The sequence below is a fragment of the Triturus cristatus genome, chromosome 1_1 (assembly GCF_964204655.1).
Source record: "Triturus cristatus chromosome 1_1, aTriCri1.1, whole genome shotgun sequence".
In the NCBI taxonomy this organism is placed as follows: Eukaryota; Metazoa; Chordata; class Amphibia; order Caudata; family Salamandridae; genus Triturus; species Triturus cristatus.
Window position 1 is genome coordinate 303,029,904 of NC_140579.1, and position 23,823 is coordinate 303,053,726.

Sequence of the window (23,823 nt, forward strand, 5' to 3'; positions counted from 1 at the left end):
ACCATGAGGCTGTGTGCGCACAGGAATTGTGGCCACAGATATAATTTGTGTTGCAGTTGTTCTGTTAAAAAATGCACTTGCAGGAAAGGGGCAGCTTGTTTTTTTTCAACTGTGGTGGTTAGCACTGTGCACAAATTAGTAAATCACAAATGAGAGACAAATGGAAAAACATTTGAAATAAATGAAAAGTAAAAAAAAATATTTTAATGAATTATAATTACAAAAAGGATTTTTTTTTAGTTCTTTGCAGGTATTGCTGAGCAACAGTGAAAAAAAAATGCCTTTAAGGACAAGAAAGAGGAAAGAAAAGCAACAACAAGTATATCTGGACAAAACTGGGAGAAAAAAAAATAGCAGGAGAAGCTGATGATGGCAAAAAGAAAAAGTCTACTGGTAAGCAGAGCGGAGATTTCTTAAAAAAGATTTTCAAAAAACAAAAAAATGGCAAAAATAACTGTAAAACAAAGAGAGTTTTATGTACAAAGCAACAACACAGTCAACAGCAAAAAAAAAGCTAATGTACAATCAGAAGTATGTCAAACTGATTTAACACGAAAATTAGATTTTAAAAACATTCGTTGAAAAATGTTTCATAGAAGAGTGATGTTAAATTTGCTAAAGGATGTGAAAAAATATAAGAAAAAAACAAAATTTATTAAGAATTTTTTTTTTATAGAAAATATTGTAAATAAGGCTTTGGAAATAAAAAGAAAACTTGTTATTCTAATTTTGAATAGGATGCGTAGATTAGATAAATTAGTCAATGCAATGAAGTCACAAAGCAAAAGGAAAAGAGAAGTGTAAAAAAGTAACTTTTGTAAAGTGTTCTTGGGAGAATGGAAACACAGTTCAAGTACTGAACCATTTTTTAATGAAGAGAGTTATCTTCAAAGTAATAGTTTGTTGCATGCAGTTGACACCAATGGTAGAGCTTATGAAGTTAAGGATGGTTGTGTGATGCAAAAAGAGAAAATGGTCCCAAGAAATGAGGAAGAAGTAATGGATGCTGAGGCTATGGGGAGACGTCCAAGAGCCCCAGTGTACACTTGGAACTGTAGTAGTATTTGTACTGTGCGTCAGGCATCTATTGATAAATTACGTGACTTTCTAAGAGAATATAGTAAAAAGAGTGTAAAACAGAAGATGAAGGTGCTTCAAACACTAGATCCATGCAGAGTGAGAGAAAATACTGGTTTGCAGGGACATTCTCTGGCTTGTCTATCTAGAAAAGTGTGTAAAAGTGTTTTTCATCATTTTAGGATGCTGGCTGTTCATCATACTGAAATGAGAAAGTTTGTGAGAACATTGTATTTTGCTAAAAGTCCAGCAGTAAAGTTGAATGAGTTGAATAATGCTCTGTTCCGTGGATCTGTATCAGATGTAGTGAAGGTTACTGATGAGATTCAGTTTTGTTACTTTGGTCCAGAACAAGAAAGTGCAGAAAAGGACACAGTAAATGAGGAAAATGAGGAACAGAATGTAGAACTCATTATTACTAAATATTTTGAGGATGAAATGACAAAATTTACTATCACCTCTAATGAAAGACCAAATATTACTTGTATTTGTTGCCGCAGAAGTCATTATAAAATTCAAACAAGGAATGTTGATCTGTATAAAAAAAGTGAAAATGAAGATAATTATAAGTGGAAGGATTTTGCAACATATATATTTCTTGAAAATTGTTTTGAATTGGGTGAAGATCAGCGTATTTGTAAATACTGTTATAATAAGTTAGAAGAAAATAGAATGCCGACCAGAGCTGTACATAATAATTTAGAATTGGATGCTATTCCTGCCGAACTTTCTGAATTAAATACATATGAGTCTATACTCATTCAATGTGTTCATCCGTTCCAGACCATAGTACGTATGGAGCCCAAAACTGGTAAATTACCTCCTTCTGATTTACTGAGAGGTTTAAAAGGAAGAGTGGTGTATTTGCCCTTGGATTTGAAAAAAAATATGGAAACTATTGATGCAGATACTTTGGAAACTGAACCATTAGTAATTCTGGTTAATGGTGTACCTACAAAGAATAAGAAGATTTGGCAGGAGCTGGTGGATGTACAAAAAGTACAAAGAGCAAATTTGTATTTGAAAAAGTCAAAGGAAGTAGAAATTTATGAACATTTTAGCATACATCCTCTTCATTCAAAAGAAGTTATGGGAGACACTATTGATCTGTTTCAGATGAAGAAAGCAAAAGGAACTCCCGTGAGTGTATGGGAGGAGAGCTTGGAAGCTCGATGTTTTCCCCAGCTGTTTCCTACAGGAAAAGGAGGACGATACGATGAAAGTCCAGAACAGATTCCAGCTTCTGAGTATCGGACTACAAGACTATATGCAAAAGATCCAAGATTTCGTCAAAGTATTCCTTATTTGTTCCATCTTTTATTTGAAAGCGACTTGCCTGCATTTTCTTATGCAGTAAATCACATTTTAAAAAGTGGAGTACATTTACAAAATGTGTCTGCTAAGGATTTTATGGAGAAAGTGCAGCACCGAGATGATCATTTGGAAACACAACTGATCAATCTGATGGCTTGTCAGCGTGGGACAAATGAATATTGGTACCGACGCCATGGTGAATTAAAATGCATGTTACGGAATTTAGGAACTCCTACATGGTTTCTAACCCTAAGCTGTGCCGAGTACGCTTGGGATGATTTACTGGATTTTCTAAGAGAGGCAAATTCAAACATTAAAAACATTGAATACAAGACAGCTGGAGAACTGTGCTCATTGGATCCAGTTAATGTTTGCAGATATTTCAATCATAGATTTGAGGCTATGATGTCCTTCATCTGCAATAAAAAAAAATCCACCTCTTGGAGAAGTAGTGGATTTCTTTTGGAGAAAAGAGTACCAGGCAAGAGGTGCTCCTCATATTCATATGCTGTTGTGGATCAAGGATGCCCCAAAGTTTGGAACAGATACTGATGAAGCAGTGTTATCTTTCATTGAAGAATATGCAACATGTGCTATACCTAAAAGCACAGAAGAGAAAAAGTTAAAAGAGCAAGTTTTACGTTTCCAAAGTCATCGGTGTGGAAAATACTGTCGACGGAAGTACAAGACGAAAGATAAATTCTACACAAAGTGTTGATTTGGATTTCCTAGACCTGTTCTTTCAAAAGGAAGAGTCAACAGTTTTATGTCAGCTGTGCGACATACTATAACCAGAAAATCTCCCAAAAATACCTACAACCTAAAAAGAAATGAAGAGTCAAAATTTATAAATGACTTCAACCCAGTCATTTTATCCATGTGGAATGCTAACATGGATATTCAGTATGTGGCAGACAATTCTATTGCTGTTGCTCGGTATGTGACATCTTACATCACTAAATCTGAGAAAACAGAATTGAAGGAAATGTGGGAAGAGATTTCTCACGAGAAGACTGTCAGTAAGAAGCTGTACAGTTTCAGTTTAAAGATGTTATCGCATCGAGAAATTGGATCCTACGAATGCTCAGATAGGTTATCATCTGCAAGTCTTTACTCGAAATCCAGAAGAATAATTTGGGTAAGCTTAGACCTTGCAGGAATGAGAAATCGGGTACTGAAATCTGTTGGAGAAATTGAATATTTGGCCGAGAATGACCCAGAAAGTACAGATATTTTGAAATCAAACATGTTGGACACATATTACCCAAAGAGAAGTCATCATCTTGAGAACATGTGTCTCTATGAAGTGCTGCAGAACTACATTTATTCACGGAAAGCCACAGAAGGCATCAACAATGGAAAATATAAAGTCATTGGTGAGGAAGGATGTTTGGTGAAGCAAACAAAAGGAAGTTTGATAAATCACAGGAAGCTCAGTTGCGAAACTACTGACAAAAAGGAATTTTACTACTTGGCTCTTTTACAGCTGTTTAAACCATGGCGTTCAGAGGACGAACTACTGGGAGAATTTCAAAGCTATGAAGATTCTTTTAATGCTAGCAAAGATAGTATAGAATCGACTTCTCGACACAGAAAGATTGGAAAAAACTTGCAAACTCACCTAATCTGCACCACATCGCAGAGGAATTTAAACCGTCCATTACAGGATGTACTGAATCTGATTATAATAACTTCTGTAAATGGGTCACAGATTTCTGTGGTCCTGCAAATTCAGGAAAATTACGGAAAAAACAAAATAAAAAATCTGCACCCTGGTTCTCCCCCGTTCTAAAAAACAAACGTACTGAGGTCAGATCCCTTGAAAAGAAATGGCGACATAACTATGATGTTACGGAAGCTCTCGCCTATAAAACCGCTAGGAAACAATATCATTTTATGATAAAAAATGCCAAAAAATACCATTTCCTAGAAGCCATCAATTTATCCAATAACAAACAGAAGGAAATTTTCAAAATAGTTGACGAGTTCATGAATCCCAGAATCCTCAGGCAGGAGATACCACCGTCATTAACACTTTGTAATTCCATAGCAAACTACTTTGAAATGAAAATACTAAATATCACCAAAGATTTCCCAGATCTTTCAGAACCCCCCGCTTTTGAAAATCTACAATTATCCAACAGTATACCTCAGCTAAATAACTTTGCCCCCATTAGCCTCGATGAAACTCGACAAGCTATCCTCTCATGTAAATCAGGCTCCCCTTTTGATCCATGCCCCCCACTGCTGCTCCACATGTTAGTAGACATGGTAAACCCAATTATAAATTCCATCATAAATTCCTCTCTAGCCACTGCCGTCATTCCATCTGAATGGAAGCGTGCTGCTGTAAAACCGCTACAGAAAAAGCCCCTAGCTGATCCCACCACACTCTCTAACCTTCGCCCAATCTCGCTGCTTCCACTGCTATTCAAACTGACTGAAGCAGCAGTAAACAAACAGCTGACTAAACACCTGGAGGAAAATCACCTCTTACACCCTAACCAGGCAGGTTTTAGGGCAAAACACTCCACAGAGTCAGCCCTTCTACATACTGTAGACACACTTAAGATGGCACTGGATCAAGGAAAAAAGGCTGTCCTGATCCTGCTCGATCTATCGGCGGCCTTTGATACGGTTTCACACCCCGTATTAATTGGCCGCCTGGCAGAATCAGGACTAACAGGAACCGCTTTCAAATGGCTGAAAAATTTTCTAAGCCATAGAAAACAAATCACCATATTAGGAAGCTATTGCTCAGAGGAAAAAACTTTAACAACAGGGGTACCACAAGGCTCAAGCTTGAGCCCGGTCCTTTTTAACCTTTATATGTCCCCTTTGATTGAACTGATTACATCATTCAACATCAGTACAATATCTTACGCGGATGATACCCAACTCATCCTTGTATTAGACAACAACTCTACTAAAGCAGAAGAAAATCTGAGAGATTGTCTCACCGCAACCTTTGAATGGATGAGAACTCACCACCTTAAATGCAATTCAGGCAAGACTGAGATCCTCCCTTTTGGTCAGAATAACCTCTTTTTCCCTAACAACTGGTGGCCCCAAGACGCCGAAGTTCCACCTAATACCATCACGTCAGCCCGCAACCTCGGGATAAGGTTTGATGAAGCCCTATCCTTCAAAAAACAAGCAGGGACTGTGGCAGGGTCTTGTTTCAACATTATTAGAGGCCTCAGAAGGTTCTTTGACCTCCTCCCCCTGACAGCCAGAAAAACGGTAGCAGTAGCCCTCATTACATCGCGGCTAGATTACTGCAACAGCATCTATGCAGGTTCCAACAAAGCTGTCTTACACAAATTGCAGATGGTTCAGAATGCTGCTGCCCGCTTAGTGCTAAGACTACCCAGGAAATCATCTGCATCCATGGCACTCAAAACCCTGCACTGGTTACCCATTCATAAGAGAGTTTTATTTAAAATCCTACTCATCACTTTCAGAGCTTACCACCAGTCGGGCCCCTCATACCTATCCCAAAGGTTTGGAAGATACACTCCCTCCAGGTCACTCAGATCATCCAACTTAAACCTATTAGCTGTCCCCAAATTCAGACTGACCACAAAAGGTGGAAAATCTATCGGAGTGCTAGGAGCTAGAGCCTGGAACAAGCTCCCACCCCAGATGCGTCTGATTCATTCAGAGGATCTGTTCCGAAAAGCCCTTAAAACATGGATTTTTAAGGCCACTGACACACTATGTCTAGCGTTAATTTAATTTAATATCACTCACCCTCTCTGTATTAAGTACTTCTCCACTTTCCTTTATGTTTTCGGACAACTCTCCCTCCCTTCTCACCTATGACACGTGATGTTTCTAGCGCCAAGATGCTCCATGGAGTGTAAGTTGCGCTCTATAAAAGCCAATTCATCATCATCATCATCAATGCAGTACTTTCACAACTTATGTCCAAATGTTAAATGAAGAAAATGAACAGGAAGCAAAAATTGCAGCTGAAGTAGCTAGAGACAGTTCTCAAGACAGCCAAAGTTCAGGAACACTTAGTCAAGATCCCCTAGGACAACCAATCATAGAAAATGAAGCTGCAGTAGCCATGACTGAAGTAGAAACGGCTATGAATCAAGCACAGGAAGATTCAATCGACTTACTAAATCTGGAACAACAACTGAATGAAGAACAAAAAGAAATTTATGAAGAAGTCATCAAAAAAATTGATCATGGATTACTACATGAAAAGAAAGAGTGTTCATGCACATCATTTGAACCAATCAGGATGTATGTGAGTGGACAAGCTGGAACTGGTAAAAGTTTCTTAATAAAAGTCATCAGAAGCTACCTACAGCAAAAAACAGCTTCAAATTTGTCTTGTGTGGTAACTGCTCCAACTGGGTTAGCAGCCTATAACATAAAAGGAATTACCTTACATCGCTTGCTAATGTTACCAGTGGAGCATGAGAACAAAATAGAATACCACAAGCTAACTGGAGAAGCATGCCTCGAAGTTTCAAGAGTGTTGAAGAAGATGCAAGTTCTCATTATTGATGAGGTGAGCATGGTTTCAAATTTAATGCTTGCCTTTGTGCATTTAAGAATGCAACAAATTCTTAAGAGAGACTATGACGTGTTATTTGGAGGAAAACACGTCATAGTTTTTGGGGATCTTCTGCAGCTCACTCCAGTTAAAGGACAACCAGTGTTTAATACTGTGACACATGAAGACACGAAGAAGTCATTAGGAAGCATTGGTAATGCGAATATTTGGTCGTTCTTTGAGTACAAAGAACTCACTACCAATATGAGACAAGCAAACGACGAAGATTATGCAAGTATTCTGAAAGATGTTAGAATTGGACTACTCACAGAAGTTGGCAAAAAAGCATTACAGAGTCGGTTGCTACATAACTTATTTCCAAATGAAGAAATAGTTGCAGAGAAAATATACCAGAACATTGCAGAAAAAAATACTGTAATCTGCTTAATGCCAACACTACGTGAGTGCTCAATATTCAATGAGGAACTTTTGAAATTGGAAAAGGAAGAGATTAAGAAAATGGAAGCAGAGGACAAAATTCAGCATGAAAGAATTACTTTTACATTAACAGGCAAACTGAAAAATAAATTGGATTCACTAGAGAAGAACATTTCCAAAACAGCTGGATTAGAAAAAAATCTATATGTTTGCATGAATTGTCGAGTGATTTTAAGGAGAAATTTGGATGTAGAAAAAGGTTTAGTGAATGGAGCTATGGGAAGAGTTGTGGGTTTTATTAATTACCAGAAAAAAGATGGAATTGAATGTTTAAAAATAAAATTTGATCAGATAGAAGAAGTTAAAGACATTTGTCGTTGTTCAGTTCGTTTCATGCTTGTGAAAGACTTATATGTATGTAGGAAGCAGTTTCCGTTTTCTCTAGCATATGCTGTAACTATTCACAAGTCTCAAGGATTGACTGTAGATAGTGCTTTTGTAAACATTGGTTCTACTGTGTTCAAAGAAGGTATGGCATATGTTGCTTTGTCACGAGTGAAAACATTATCTGGTTTATTTATGATAGACTTTGATGACTCAAAAGTTAGTGCTGATACAAACTGTGTAAAGGAGTATAACAGATTAAGAAGAACCTATGCTCCTCATTTAGGTCAGTATCCTGTGATTGAAAAACATGTTGTTTGTCGGAAAAGGAGATTTGAGAATATCTGTAATGTGGATGAACAGAACAAAAAAAAAAGGACAGTGATGTGATAGCAAGGAAAAAGAAAAAGGACAGTGTTGAAGAGGTTGTTGGTTGCCATTTTGAAAATAGCTCTGGTGTCAACTGCTATGTAAATGTAGTGCTGAATGTTGTATTTTATCTTGAAAAGTTGCTAGAACAGATAATAGTAAATCATGGAAAAAGATTGTGTTCTCTGCTGAGTCTCCTTTATGAGAAGCTGAGTAATGATAAAACTGAAATAGAAAGTGCTACTGATGTTAGAAATCTTTTAGATGTATGTTGTGGTTCTACACAGTTTAAAGAAAATGTCCAGCAAGATGCTCAGGAATTCTTAATATATATTTTGAGTGTACTAGAAGATGAAGGAGTAGAAGTAGAAAACTTATTTGGTGTCTCTTACAAATGGGAACATTGCTGTGAAAACTGTATGAACACATGTAGTAGTAATGTTGATTCAGAAAGGTTCATATTTTTACCATTACCACAAAGTAAATCAGTGACTTTTAGTAAATTAGTTAAAGATGCCAATCACAACATGGAATGTTCTGAATGTAAATCAGACATGTTTTCTACATTATTTTTACAGAAATATGGTCAGTATGTAATTTTAATGATGCAACGTTGTAGAGCTGATGGTTCAAAATTGGACACTTTAATAAAGAAGTTTACAGGACAGCAATTATCAATTTCTGGAAAAACTTTTGTTACAGTTGCAATAATTTTTCATGAAGGACCTACTGTAACTTCTGGGCATTACACAGTTTATCTTAAATGTGAAAAAGGCTGGACACTGTGTAATGATTCCCAATTGATTTTCCAGCAACGTTTGCCTTATGATTTACCCAATTCTTACTTAATTTTTCTGAAACCTAAATTTTGAAAACTAAAAACTGTATCTGAAGAAAGCATTTTTTGTAATTTTAAAGGATTATAATTGAAGATATCACTTAAAAAGGATTTTGAAATTACTATTTGGCCTAAAGGAAAAGTAATAAAAACAATTGTGGACTCCTTTGACAGAAATTATTTTGGCATATGTGCTTTTGCGACAAGGTTTAAAGACGGTTTGTCAAGAAAATTTGTATTCATCTAGAGAAGTACTTGTAATATATATGTAATATTTCTAACAAGGTATATTTTAGTGAGGAAAGTTTTAGGGCTTTTTTTAAGCAATCTTTCAGATTGTTTTTTTTTTGCCCGCTGTTAAATGATGAATACAATTGTTTTCACTATTTTAAGTGAAAAATAAAAAATTCTGAAAACAGCAAAAAAAGGGCAAAAAATTGCTTAGTAAAATATGTAAAAACATGTAATGCTTTTTGTAATGTATGATTGAATATTAATACTTTTTTTCTTTTTTACAGAACTGGAAAGAAAAAATAAAAAAAAAAATCTGTTCCCTTGCAAAATACTTTAAAAAAAAAAAATTTCGACATTTTTTTTTTTTTTTTAAATAAGTGAAAAATATTAGTATTACTCAATCCTCCCTTTTCATGCTTCCATTTCTTCACCTCTTTTTGTACATTAAATTTAAAAAAAAAAAAAAAAAAAATTTTTAAAAAAACCTTGGGTGCGCGCAGGGTGCGCGCACCTCAAAAAAAAATTAAAAAAAAATCCCTCAAAAAAAAATGTTTGGGGTTTAGTTTATAAGTGGCTCTTAAAAGAGCCCTTGAGTTAATGGAGGGAAACAGGAAGAGAAAAACGAAAAAAAAAGAAAAAACATCTATGGCCTACTTGCACTCATGGGCATCAAATTTTCTCTGAATGAGATCAAGACTGGTCTCACACACAGAAATAAGTTTACCGCAATCAGTGCAGCGTGTGGACAACCTAGCAAAACAAGGTGGTCCAAAACGAGGTGTGGAAGAAGGCAAAGGCACCACTGCAGAAGAAGTGCTCGGCTGAGCTGCCGAAGATGTGCTCGGCTGAGCTGCTGCAGATGTCGTCGGTAGAGCAGGTGGAGGGTTTGCTCCAGAAGCTCGACGAAAAGTCACTAGATGCATTTTGTCAACATGCCTCAACATAGTGTGAATGCTAAAAGAATATTTCTTGTTAGGATTCCCACGTGACAAGACTTTTTGACAAAGTACACATGTAACTTTAGGTGCATTTACCTTTTTTTGTCCCTCTGGAAAAGTGCAAAACTGCCATATAAAGCTGTCTTTCTGCTTCCTGTTCCTCTGCCTCTCAAGAGTGTCCTGGTCACTGTCTGAAGATGGTTGCTGTTCAGCCATTGTCTCTCAACAACAGAATAGCTCCTTCTCCAAAGGAATCAGAACTAATAATGAGGGGAGTAGGTGTGGTTTGGGAAGAATCTGGAACTGAAAGTACTTCAAACCAATCAAAAGTGATGATTCTTGATCACATGACTTGCCATGAGGGGATTGGGTGTGGTGTTGAAACAATCAGAAACTGAAAGTAATGATAACCAATAAGAAGTGTTGTTTTATTGTGCATATAACCCGAGGTGCGCGCACTGCGCAAGCTCCGAGCGCGCACCTTCGTGATTACGTATGCGCTAACGCGTACGAGCGCATGTGCATACGTCATATGCGTACGTAGCGCGCATACGTTGAAGACGCGTATACGCGACCTTTATTGCGCGTAATTTTAGCGTATGCGGAAGTAAACCGCGTGGAGCGCATAGGACGCACGCACGCATGCGTACGTACGTACGCATACGTACTGGGTGCGCGCTCCCAGCGCGCACTATAACGTATATTTGCGTACGTAAATAACGTATGGCGGTATTCATAAAAAACGTACAAAATTGTACTAGGAGCGCGCTCAGAGCGCGCACTCCAAGAATTTATATAAAAAAAAAAGTGGAGAAAAATTAATTGCAAAAAATAAAAAAACTGTTCAACTTTATCCTAATTGAAATTTTTATAAAAAAGCAAAAACAAATAAAAAGATACAGATAATATATAAATGAATACATAGGAATTTTATTTTTAATATATATATATTTTTTTTTAATTAAATAATACAAAAATTAGCATTTAAAAACACCGTACAAATTCACTGAAAAAACCAAAGGTTTCACACACGTTATAGTTAGGAATTAGCATTTAAAAAACCTTGCAAATTCACTGAAAAAACCATAGGTTTCACACGTGTTATAGTTAGCTGGACATTTCACTCGTGAAAAACCAATGAAATTCCCCCGTTATAATTAGTTCAGCTAACTATAACTCGCGCCCCCGCAATGCACTGCTGATGACGTCACATATTACATCACTCATGACATGGTCAGTGACATCACTCATGACATCACTGATGACATCTCAAATGACATCACTGATGACATCATCCTTGTAACAGAGTGGCAGACCTCCTCTCACCCTAATATAACCTTTGATACACACATTCAAAAATAGAGACTAAAATTTTCAAAAAAATGGACATACCAATACCAGTTACAACAACCTCTTCAGTAATTATAAAATCCACATACACATCCACTCATTCACCAACAGTCCTATACAGTCACTCATACATGTATTCACTCATCATATGTACTCATACACCTATACATCCTGTTACACAATGCCACTCATCCATAGAGTTACTCACACACATAGTCACTCATGCTAATAAAGAATCAAACATACATTTACTTGCATATACAGTTATACACACACCACCACACTTACTTCTACGGAAACTTACACATACTTAGTCTTTTAAACAATCACTTATAGAAACACATACTTATTCATACGGGAACTCTTTCAATCTCTCACTCTCACATATACTCACTTATATACACCAATAGTCACATATACTAGTTTAAAACATATGTAGTTACTCATAAAGACACTATTGAGACAGTCATTCACTCACTTACTCACCCATGCACACACTCATCCACCCATACAGTCCTGCACACATGCTGTCTTCAACACACACAAACAGTGAGTCACTCATTCATGCACTTATGCACTACGTAATACCCCCCACCGAACCATATAGACACTCAGACACTCATACTGATACTCAAAAAACCAACTAATAACCTATATAGACACTCATGTAGCTACTCACCAACCCATGCAGCCACTTATACACAAAGTGAGAGACTGATAGAGATATTTACATATTTAAACATTACTCACTAAGCCATGTATTCACTAAGATACACTTAGTCAGTTAGACAATCAATTTTTCAAAAACAAATCATCCATTTAGACACTTATATACCCATTTATTCTTCCATCGACCTTGAGATATACATATATAAAACATATTTAATTTTCAGAAAAATACACATTCACTGGATGATGTCATCAGTGATGTCATTTGAGATGTCATCAGTGATGTCATGAGTGATGTCACTGACCATTTCATGAGTGATGTAATATGTGACGTCATCAGCAGTGCATTGCGGGGGCGCGAGTTATAGTTAGCTGAACTAACTATAAGGGGGGAATTTCATTGGTTTTTCACGAGTGAAATGTCCAGCTAACTATAACATGTGTGAAACCTATGGTTTTTTCAGTGAATTTGCAAGGTTTTTTAAATGCTAATTCCTAACTATAACGTGTGTGAAACCTTTGGTTTTTTCAGTGAATATATATATATATTAGACATACCATGTGTGGTAAAGGTGTGCGTTGCAAAAGAACCACAAAATGTGAGCGTGATAAAACCTGCATGGTTAAAACTGCATTGCAAAAGGATGTTGCCCCACTAGTCCTGTTTGGCTCTGAGGGCAAGAGTGGAACAAACAAGGATAAGCGGAAGAAGGCATCGCTGTTGGCTTTGGCTTAACTGCTGTAGATGTATGGTGGTGAGATTTCCCGTCTCATTGGTTGCGAGTTTATTTCTGTTGCTTTATCCTACCCTCGCATGTACGGTTAACTACAATAGAGACACAAGATTAATACAAACCCCCCTGTCTTGACTCTACATTCACTAAATATAGTGCGCAGTTAGTTAAGATATCAATGTTCTTACTTGCTTTTGGCTTTACACTTGGTTTCTACTTGAATGCCAAATCGCAAATGTTATTGCTTCAAATGTTCAAGATTTCTTAGACTTGCATGTTTGTCTAGCACATAACAAGTCCAAATGGTCCAAGTAATTATCATAGTTGTTCTGGAACCTTAAATAATAACACTCTCAGCACTTGTAGAATAGTTCAAGCAGCCTTCAGGTAATTACTCATGTCGTTAATAGCTATGGTTCATGTTACTCATCTGTCACTGGACACGGTGATCAAGTCTCTTCTCTTTGTCTTTTCAAGTGTGACAAAGAAGCAGCTGAACGGGACTAACAGCTCTTGGGATTGAAGAGGGAAGGCGGCTGCAGTCTTCGGAAGACCCAATGGCGTTGCCCACTTGGGGCGGTGAGGCAAGTGGTTGTTTCTCTCTGGCAAACACAAGGAAATGATGGACAGAGGACTGAAACTTCTCAGACACCCACCCCCATCCTGGATTCAAGCTAGCCTGGCTGATGAGGGGTGTTACCCTGAAACCTGTACCAGGATGCTTGTTTCCGGCCCAGGAAAGACATGGGCTTGCAGTTCGGGCTTAACTGTTCCCATGAGGCACAGGGTCATGGCTGATTTGCATATAGCTGTGTCTGAACCGGGGTGGCAAAGTGAGCTAAAGAACGATGATGGATTCAACCCAGATCTGTGACTGGGGGTGAGTGTCTGAAAAGTTTCAGCGCTCCGTCCATCATCTCCTTGTGTTTGCTTTGTTCGCCCTAAGTTGGCAGGGTATGCCCAGTCGTGGATCCCTTGCTCACTTTGCCACTGGATTCAAGCTAATCTGGCTGATGAGGGCTGTTAGCCCGAAACCGGTTCCAGGATGCTTGTTTCCGGTCCAGGGAAGACATGGCTTGGCAGTTCGGGCTGGACTGATCCCATGAGGCACAGGGTCAAGACTGATTTGCATATGGTTGTTCCTGAACTGGGGTGGCGAAGTGAGCTAAAGATCGATGATGGATTCAACCCAGATCTGTGACTGGCAGTTTAAAATGGTCGGACTCAATACATCTACAAATATTAGAAAAATACATCATAATGCTCTGACCTTGAGCATCACCATTGAGGAATGTGGCAAAATCAGTTGAACTAGCTGTAACCAAAGTCGACATAAAATCCTTTGGGACAGTCGATGCCCATTGCCCTTCGTTCCTGATCGGTAGATAATAATGGCTCCCTACACAAGTGGGCCACATCAAGAGGGGCGTGGCCACGCGGTCGAAGATGGCGGATGCGTGAGCCCTTAGCTCCGCGCCAGCCGACTCAATCATCCGGCGTAATACCTGCCTACCCATGGTCCCATGTGGGAAGTAACGATGAGAGACCCCTAGGACTCGGGGGAACCGAGCGACACCAGTTTTGGTGGGGAACCTGTGGGAGAACTGCCGGAGTGGATCGCTTGCTCAGACCGCCGGCCGGGATACTTAAGATGGCGGACCCACGGAGGCTCCCAGGCTGACCGAAATCGCGACTGTGTGATTGGAGCCTCGAGCGCTGGTTGCGGCGTCCAGGACAGGCGGGGAGGACCGGACGCCGAGTGAGGGAAACGGACCGGTGAGGTGATCCCTCCTCCTCCCGGTGAGTGGTGCTGTCCCGGAGGAACTGGGCCGCGACTGGGCGTTGGCTAAGGGGTACCATCCGGCCTCTGTTCCCGGTGTGGCGGACTCGCCCTGAGAGACGCTGAGGAGAGGGGTATAGGCCGTTCCTGTAAAGCCAGAGGAAACAGGCGCAGATCCAGGAGATCGAGCGGGTGCTGGGGACGGGCGCATGAGCCTTCAGCTCCGCTTTGGCTGACTTCACTACACTGCTTGCGGCCTGCCTGCCTGTGGGCTTGTGTGAGGAGGAGACAGAGAGGGGCACCTGAGACTGGGGAGAGCGGAGCGGCACCGGCCTTGGTGGGCAGAGCTGTGACAGAGGCGAGGCTGGGAGATTGGAGCCCCGGGACCCGGTGGAGACGTTCAGGTCAGATGGTGGCGGTCGAACGCTGAGTGGGGCGAGCGGGCCGCCGAGACGGTTCCTCCCCTTCCCGGTGAGGGGGACTGACCGTACAGAACTGGACCCTGGAGGGCTGTGGGGTGATTCATGCTACCCCTGGCTCGGCCCCGGCGAGGCGGCCTTGCCCTTGAGGGACGGCAACTGGAGGGGAGGTAGGCTGCTTCCGTGCGGCCTGAGAAGACTGCACAGCTGATCTTTGCTGGCAACCGGGGTCTGCCTGGAGGCGCGAAGGGGGTGCGCGAAGCGAGCGGCTCCCCGACGTTGAGAGAAGGAACAGGAGGGTCCACTGTGAGAGTCCGGAAGGCGCACACGGAGTGCATAATTGGAACAGAAATTTCGGCGACTGGAAAGCGAGGGGGGAGAACGTGCGGTGACACACTGCGGGGCCCCTACAGGAGATACGGTGGATAGCACAGGCCACGTCGGCGCTGTTAGCGGTGGGGCCTCATTTCGGGAACCGGCGAAGAGAGGAGAGGTCGCCTACGCTGACTGGATCAGTGTGGGTAACTCTCGACACCTGGAGAAGCGCGCAGGGTGCAGGGGCCCGGCGGCCCTCTAGCGTGTCAGTGACAGGAGAGGCGAGAGTCCTGGGGGAGCGAAGTAGTGCCGGTTGGCCAGAAGATGGAAGGATAGCCGCCTTGTATGGACTATGTGTACCTGACTGAGATATGGGTGACCGGACTGCGACGTGGGAGTGCCTGGGAGGTCACACTGCGCATTTCACATTTGGCGCACTCCTTGAGATGGAACGGTGCCTTTTGAATGGTTTCGAGAACCACTTGGTGCTCTGGGAATAGGTACGCCCTGCTGAGTGGTTGACTGGTGCCATAGGATCCCCTGCGTTCACCACTTGGTAGCTTTTCCTTATCCTCGTTCTTGATAGACACTGGAGTGGTGGACGCCCCCTTGTCCGAGGGAGGAGACCGTCCCACAGCGGGTTTGCAACCCTCAGACGGTTGGAGCACGACGATCAACAGCTATGGGGAAGCCCAGAGCGCGGCAGACGGGTCCCCCACTTGAAAGGGATGCGAGTAGCGGGACGCAAGATCCAACGGAAATGGAGGACGATCAACCAGATTCCCTTGCACAGCGACAATTTGATACCCTCCTTGCGGCCATTAAAGACACTAAGGATACTTTACACCAAGACATTGCAACGGTCTCGGTGGGGCTGGGCCTCCTGAGGGCTGAACACACGAAACTCTCGGATCGGGTGAAACAGGTGGAGGGATCACTGGAAACTATGACTCCGATACAGCGGGGGCTCCAAGGGCAGGTGGAGAACCTATCACAGAGAGTTCTGCTACTGGAAAAGAGGGCAGAGGATGCGGAAGGGAGGAACCGTAGAAGTAATATCCGAGTGGTGGGTCAGCCGGAAGGAGAAGAAGGAACAGATATGGTGGCTTACTTAGAGGATTGGCTCCGGAAGTGGTGGCGCCGCAGGGCCTCTCCACATTTTATACACTGGAGCAAGCACATAGGGTGCCGGTGCGTCCACCTGCGCCGGGTCGGCCTCCACGGACGGTGGTGGCTAAGTTGCTGCACTTTAGAGACAGGGACCTCTTGTTGAGGAGGGCACGAGAAGTGGGCCCCTTCGCTGTAGGTAAATGTAGAGTGACACTTTTCCCTGACTACACCTTGGAGGTCCAAAAAAGGAGAGCCTCGTTCTTGGAAGTGAAGAAGGCCCTCAGAGACGAAAGTATTCAGTACGCCTTGATGTTCCCTGCCCATCTAAAAATATTGATGGAAGGGAGGACTCACTTCTGTGAGGATCCACAGACAGCCTGGGACTGGTTGGAGAAGTATCGGGCAGGAGGGTCTCACCATTTGACCTTGAGATGCCAGACAGGGGGTCGGACGCGTGCACGGAAACGCTTACGACAACGGAGTCGCAGGAGACCTGTTCAGAAACCCAGCCCGACACGCCTGGCCATGGAGCGCGCTGAAGTTTTAGAGACGGTGGCTGCAGTGATGCAGTCCAGAGACTCTCCCTCTGAAACAGACTCCGAGGCTAAGTATGGAGAGGAGGACATAGACTCAGAGAGCTCACGGGCTACCAATGGGGCCCCGCCGTCGGTGACACCGCTGACTGCGAATGATTTGTAGGGGGCTACTGTAGGCATGGGACTAAAGTTATAATTTCTTGTATGGGGTGGTGAGGGTTGGCCTTACTCAAAGGGGGAAAGCGGTGGGCCACCGAGGGGGGTATAGCCGGCCGGAAGGGCTGTCCTATGGGGATGCGACTTTCAGGGGGTGCGACTGGGACTGGAAGGGGGTCAAGGGTTAACCATGAGGATAGTCGGCAGTGGGCGGGCTATTTTTGAGGACGCCACTGATCTTGCCACGCACCCATAGCAGGTCGGAGGGTAGTTGCCTTTAGGCCTTTGCATATTTTGCTTTTGTTGTGTGGTGAGCAGCATCACCATGGGTTTTGTTGACCGGTTTGGGTGGTTGGCCGTTGTCATTCCGCTCTTGGGATGGGGAGTTTTAGTTAAGGGGGTTATTTGCTTCTGCCAGGGGCACAGAAACGGTCTCAAGCAGGGGGCGGGGTGGGGGGGGGAACCCGACGTTGCAGAATGATGATGACAAACGGTAAGCCCGAGCAGCTCCAATTGGTAACTTGGAACGTTCGAGGGATGAGATCTCCGCTGAAACGATATCAGGTGTTGTCTTATGTCCGGCGTAGAGGGGCGCAGGTGGTCATGTTGCAGGAAACGCATTTGGCGGGGGGGGGGAGATTGCCCGGCTGGGTAGGCGCTGGCGGGGACAACTGTATGCTACGACGTATTCTGCTTTCTCCAGGGGGGTCCTTATTTGGATTAAACCGGGGGTTCCCTTTAGGCTCCTCCAGCAACGGATCGATAAGGAAGGGAGATATGTGATAATTGCAGGCACCTTGAGAGGTAGAGAGGTGACTTTGGTAAATGTTTATGGCCCGAATAGAGATCAGATTTCCTTTCTGTCGGATCTCTCGGGGGTCCTGGCTTCCTTTCCCCACACAGACCGGATAATAGGGGGGGATTTTAACTGTATAGCTGATGTGCAATGGGATAGATTGACGCCCCCGCTACATGGGACTCCGGTTGAAACAGTAGCTAGAGGGTTGAGAGCATGGGCCCAGGGATGGGATTTACAGGATACTTGGAGGCTACATAATCCCGAGACGCGGGGCTACTCTTATTACTCGCATTTATATGATCTGCATACCCGGCTAGACATGTTCTGGTGCTCTTCATCCCTGTCCCCCTTACTCTCTGATACGGAATATCTGGGTCGATCACTATCGGGCGATAGTCCATTGATTATGCGGTTTACTCCATTTCGGGAGCAGACCCTGATTCCCAGCTGGCGCCTTAACACTATGCTGCTGGAAGATGAAGGATTCCAACACACTCTCGCGGAACAGTTGACAGACTACTTCACCGTTAATGGAGGCACAGCTGGTTCTCGGCTGGTGGAATGGGAGGCGTGCAAGGTGGTGGTGAGGGGGTTCTGCTTGGGGAAGACAGTTGGCACACGACGCTTGGTAACGCAGGAATTGGAGGAGATAGAGGCCCGGATTCTCCAGGCAGATACTGAGGCGGCTGAGGGGGGACAACCGGGGGATCGGCTTGTGGAGCTGAGGAGCCAGTATCACCGCGCCTGGGATCGATTGAGGGCCATGGATTGGCAAACGCATCAAGCTGCCCAACACGCGGAAGGGGGTATGGCGAGCAAGCTACTTGCGTGGTCGATTAGGCCGTAGACCAGGGGGACTCCCATACCCAGTGTTATGGACCATACAGGCCAGATACTGACCTCTCCAGTGGCTATCAATGGAGCCTTTCGGATGTACTATGAGGCCTTATATGATGACCCGGATCCATGTGACGCTGAAGCAAAGCGGCGATACCTGGAGACTCCGGGTTTGGTGCAGCTGGACCATACATATCACATATCAGACTCAACTGGCTGCTCCACTGGGGGTAGAGGCTATCAAGGAAGCGATAAGAGGGATGGCAAAGGGGAAAACGCCCGGGCCGGATGGCCTTCCCGCGGAGTTCTATGCCACCTATATTGATATACTGGCTCCTCAATTAGAAAGGGTTTATGCTTTGGCTTTGGAGGCAGGACTGTTACCTCCCTCGATTAGAGAGGCCGTGGTGATTCCCCTCCCGAAAACAAATTCGGATCAGGCCCCATTATCTGATTTTCGCCCACTTTCCATGTTGAATATGGATTTTAAGATCCTGAGTAAGGCCTTAGCATTGAGACTTCTCCCCCATATGCGGCTTCATCCCAGCTCGTTCGACGTCCAGTAACTTGCGACGCCTTTATCACGTGATGTTCCACCCCTCCCTTGTCGATTTCCCGGATGCAGTCGTGATCGCCATCGACCTGGAAAAGGCTTTTGACTCCCTCCGGTGGGACTTCCTATTTGCTGTTATGGTGGAGATGCAGCTGGGAGAAGGCTGGTTGCAATGGATTAAGCTCCTTTATAAGAACCCGAGCGCACGAGTGCGGACGGGAGGCACCATCTCGTCCACATACCTCATTTTTAGGGGGACGAGGCAGGGATGCCCGTTATCCCCGTTGATCTTCGCGCTTGCCATGGAACCTCTGGCAGCGCGAGTGCGGGGAGAGGCGGGGAGGATGGGGATACCGCTGGAGGGAGCGAACCATATAATTTCCCTGTACGCGGACGATGTCCTGATTTATTTGAGAGACGGCTCTGCTGGAGTCCAGGTGATCATGGATCTGTTTGGGGAATTCGCAGCATTTTCAGGCCTACGAGTGAATGCAAGGAAGACCTTTGTCTTCCCGCTTAGGCCTGGCGTGCCTAGACATCTAGCGGTGTCGGCCACATTGGTATGGGCTCCGGTCTCCATTAAATACCTTGGGATTCAGATATATCATACGCAGAGGGATATGTTTGACGGGAACCTGGGGGCTTCTTTGAGAGGCCTTCGGTCCCAGGTCACCTTCTGGCGCTCACTGAAGTTGCCCCTTATGGCCCGCCTGGCACTTTAAAAGATGGTGATGCTGCCCCGGTTGTTATATCACTTTGTAAATCTTCCAGTGCTGATCCCCAGGGCCTGGTTCCGGACGCTAGACGAAATCCTGCGTTCTCTGATATGGGATAGTGGGCGGAACCGGGTATCGTTGAAAACGCTGAAGCTGCCGCTGGCGTCTGGAGGACTCGGAGCCCCGAATTTTGAGTGGTACTATCTGGCGGCACAGCTGCAGTGGGTGTCTCGCTGGTTGAGCGGTAGGGATAGTGACACTATATGGCTACCGGCGGGGACGGTTCCGGCCCGATTATATCCTTGACTTTTAGATAAGTGGCAAAAGATACTACCGATGGGGATACTACTCTCCGTGGCGGTGAAATGCTGGGACCGCTGTGTGGCACGTTCCAGAGCCCAGACCCGGTATGCTCCAGGTGTCCCCCTCATAGGTATCCCGCAGGCGGGAGGAGGACCTCCGTTCACCCATCGACAACTGACCGGGTGGGATACACACCACTGGGGATTGTTATAGAGATGGTGAGTGGCTCCCACTACAGGAATTCCTGGAATACCATGACCTCCCGGTGGGACAGTTCCTGAATTACCATAGGCTCAGACAGGCCATGGTTGAGTTATGGGGACGTAACAACAGAACAAAGTATGGGGAGGTCCAAGGGATAAAATTTTAAGACCTGCAGGTTGTGTATCCCTTAATCATAAACACTATAGCCACTGAATCAACCCGGGTCTAATGCTATATTAACAAAAGGAGGGAGAAAGTATACTGGAACAATCTGACATCTCTGATTAATAGAGAACCCTTCTAGGAACAGAACCCATCAATCACAGAGGAATGGTATGTTTGTCATCATTTGGGTCTGTATACCTCGATACAACGTACCAAGTCCTGATGGAACGACCCGGTAACGTGTAAAGAGGAATAGCATACAAGGGTTACTGTCAGATCTCCAGTAGTGACAGAAAATATGATGAGTCCTCAATTTTGTGAATGTGGTTCTAAAAGTGCAGCACTAAATTATAAAGGTGATAATAAAAGTGGCTAGTGGAACTCAAATGTGCTTTAATTGGTAGAGTGCGACTGCCACTGTTAAAAGGCAATATGGCAATTCAGCATAAATAGATTTGTCATTATGCTTGATATCCATAGTAATCGGTCGACATGTTTCTGCCCATAAAGATCTAAACAGTATCGGGGGCATTCATCAGGACCTCAAAAAAGCTGCTACTATGTGAGAAAAAGTGATTTAACTAAAAATGAAAAAATCACAGACAGTCCTACCGCACCGGTCAGCTCTATATAGTAATCGAAACCGGATACCTAGGAAAACAGAGAGATGGATAAGAAATACATTCATCCTACATTTTATAATAATAGCAAAAGAACAGTCTCATTAACTGACTTCGAAGAAAGCAACATGACTAGTGCTTCACAGCATCTTATAGTGTATAAAATTGCACTTACCCAAGTATTTTGGGTGAAACCCTCACCTCAACCTGGTCTGTGCTCAGGGAAAGGGGCCCCGCTCTAATAAAAAGGAAGACAAAATACAAAGTTGCTGGTGTGCATAACTATGTACTGTCTCCTCAAACGTAGCTTAAAATAAAATAGGTAACGTCTTAATACAAACAACCAGTGGAGGATGGCATCCGGGTCTATGATCGACCAAGAAATAGCTTATTCTGAGACATATATATCGGGTCAAAGGAGTGCAAAGTATGTGGTGATTCTACAAATAAACACCCTCTTGTTAGAGAGTCAATCATGAGAAACACCCAAGTTGGAGGGAACCCTGTGTACCTGTCTAGAGTGAATGTTCACTCGACTAGAGGGTTTACCAGGAGCTAAAAAAAGAGCTAAAAAAAGAGAAGACTCCTTCGAACAAATTATTGCTCTGTTGGTAATGTTGGAGCCTCAGTATACGGACAAGAGAACAGCGCCGTACTTACCTATCCGTCGGTACCCCGAGGCGGTCTTTGAGTCAAGACCGGAGGTACCGACCGGAGAGGTTCGGCATGTTTTATACTGATAGAGCCAAATCGTATGCAGCTGCGTCTAAGCTCAGTGGTGGCCAAACGTGTGCCTGTCTGGTTATCAAGCGCATGAAGGACCCCCTGTCAGGAAACGCCCTCAAGCCCACTGCGCCTGAGTGAAATGTTAGAACCTCAATGCGCATGTGTCAGAAAAGGAAACTGATCACATCCGTCTCCCAGGATACTGGAACGCGCAAAGTGTAAACAATACCAAGGGAATGGAAGGGTTTGGTGTTGCATTCATGCTGAATATAGATAACCAGTGAGCGAGGGTCGCAAATTATAACAACAGCCACGGGATATCGTCATTAAGCCCCACCACATCCGAGTGTAAACGATAAACCCATTTTTGTTCCCTACACAAGAGGAAACGTTGAATGTCTGTAATGTGTGGGGGAATGTAAGGTTGTTCAATGATTACCCAATGCACATCAGTGTCTTTGTGGCCTGCTGTAATGAAATGGCTGGTCAGTTTGGTGGCACTTTTCTTGCACCGTATGGTGCTCTTGTGTTCTGAAATCCTCAGCTTAATTTTGCGGGAAGTCATTCCCACATAATTCATACCGCAGGGACATTTTATCAAATAGATTACCCTGTCGCTGTTGCAGTTGGTATGTTTGTTCAAAATCCACGGTCTGCTCGTGCCGATATTGATTTCCGTTGTATGTGAAGTCTGTGGGCACACTGAGCAGTTACCGCAGGGAAAATGGCCTCTGACTGGGGGTAAACCCCACAAAGGAGTGTCTGCGGAGGTTTTCAGAATTCTAGGACGTGTGTGTATTAATTGGTCCTTTATATTGCAACTCCTCTTGAATGCAAAAAGGGGGGGAGGTAGCACCTTGCCTTCAATTTTAAGCAGTCTCCAGTTTTTTAGAATGCTTTTCTTTAGAGCATTCGAATAGCTGGAGAAAGTGTTGACACATGTGATTCTTTTTTCCTCAGTAGTGGGATTACAGATCTTTTTCTCTAACAGGGCTTCTCTATGATTATTTGCAGCTCTCTTCATTGATGTTTTAATTGTTCTTTTGGGATATTGTCTATCCAAAAGTTGAGAGGAGAGTTGGGAAGCATGTTCATGGTACTGGGCGATATTGGAACAATTCCGTCGGATACGAAGGAATTGTCCAAAAGGCAAATTCTCCCGCAGGGCTCTCGGATGGAAGCTCTCGAAGTGTAACAAGGAATTGCGAGCCATCGGTTTTCTATACAGCTCAGTGGTGATAATTCCATCTTGAGAGCCAATCAATAGATCCAGAAAGGGGAGGCGCTCTTTGGAGACTTCACAAGTGAACTTTAGGAAGCCATTAATGTTATTCAGCCATGCGTGAAATCTCTCAATCGTATCCAAATCGCCCCTCCAGACGACTAGGATATCGTCTATGTATCGTCTCCAGGTCAAGATATGACCTAGAAACGGATTGGATGAAGACAGAATCTCAGTTTGTTCAATTTGATGAACATACAGGTTGGCTAGGGAAGGAGCAAAAATGCTCCCCATTGATGTCCCCGAGATCTGTAAGAATAGCTCCTCTTCAAACTGGAAAAAATTCTCCTTCATGGCCATTGTAGCACAGAACATGATAAAGTCCACTGGTGTTGCACTTTGTAGGTCACTTGCTTCCAGCAATGTCTTGATCACTGCTAAAGTCTCATCCTGTGGGATGCAAGTGTAAAGTGACTCTACATCAAAACTCACTAAGTAGTCTTG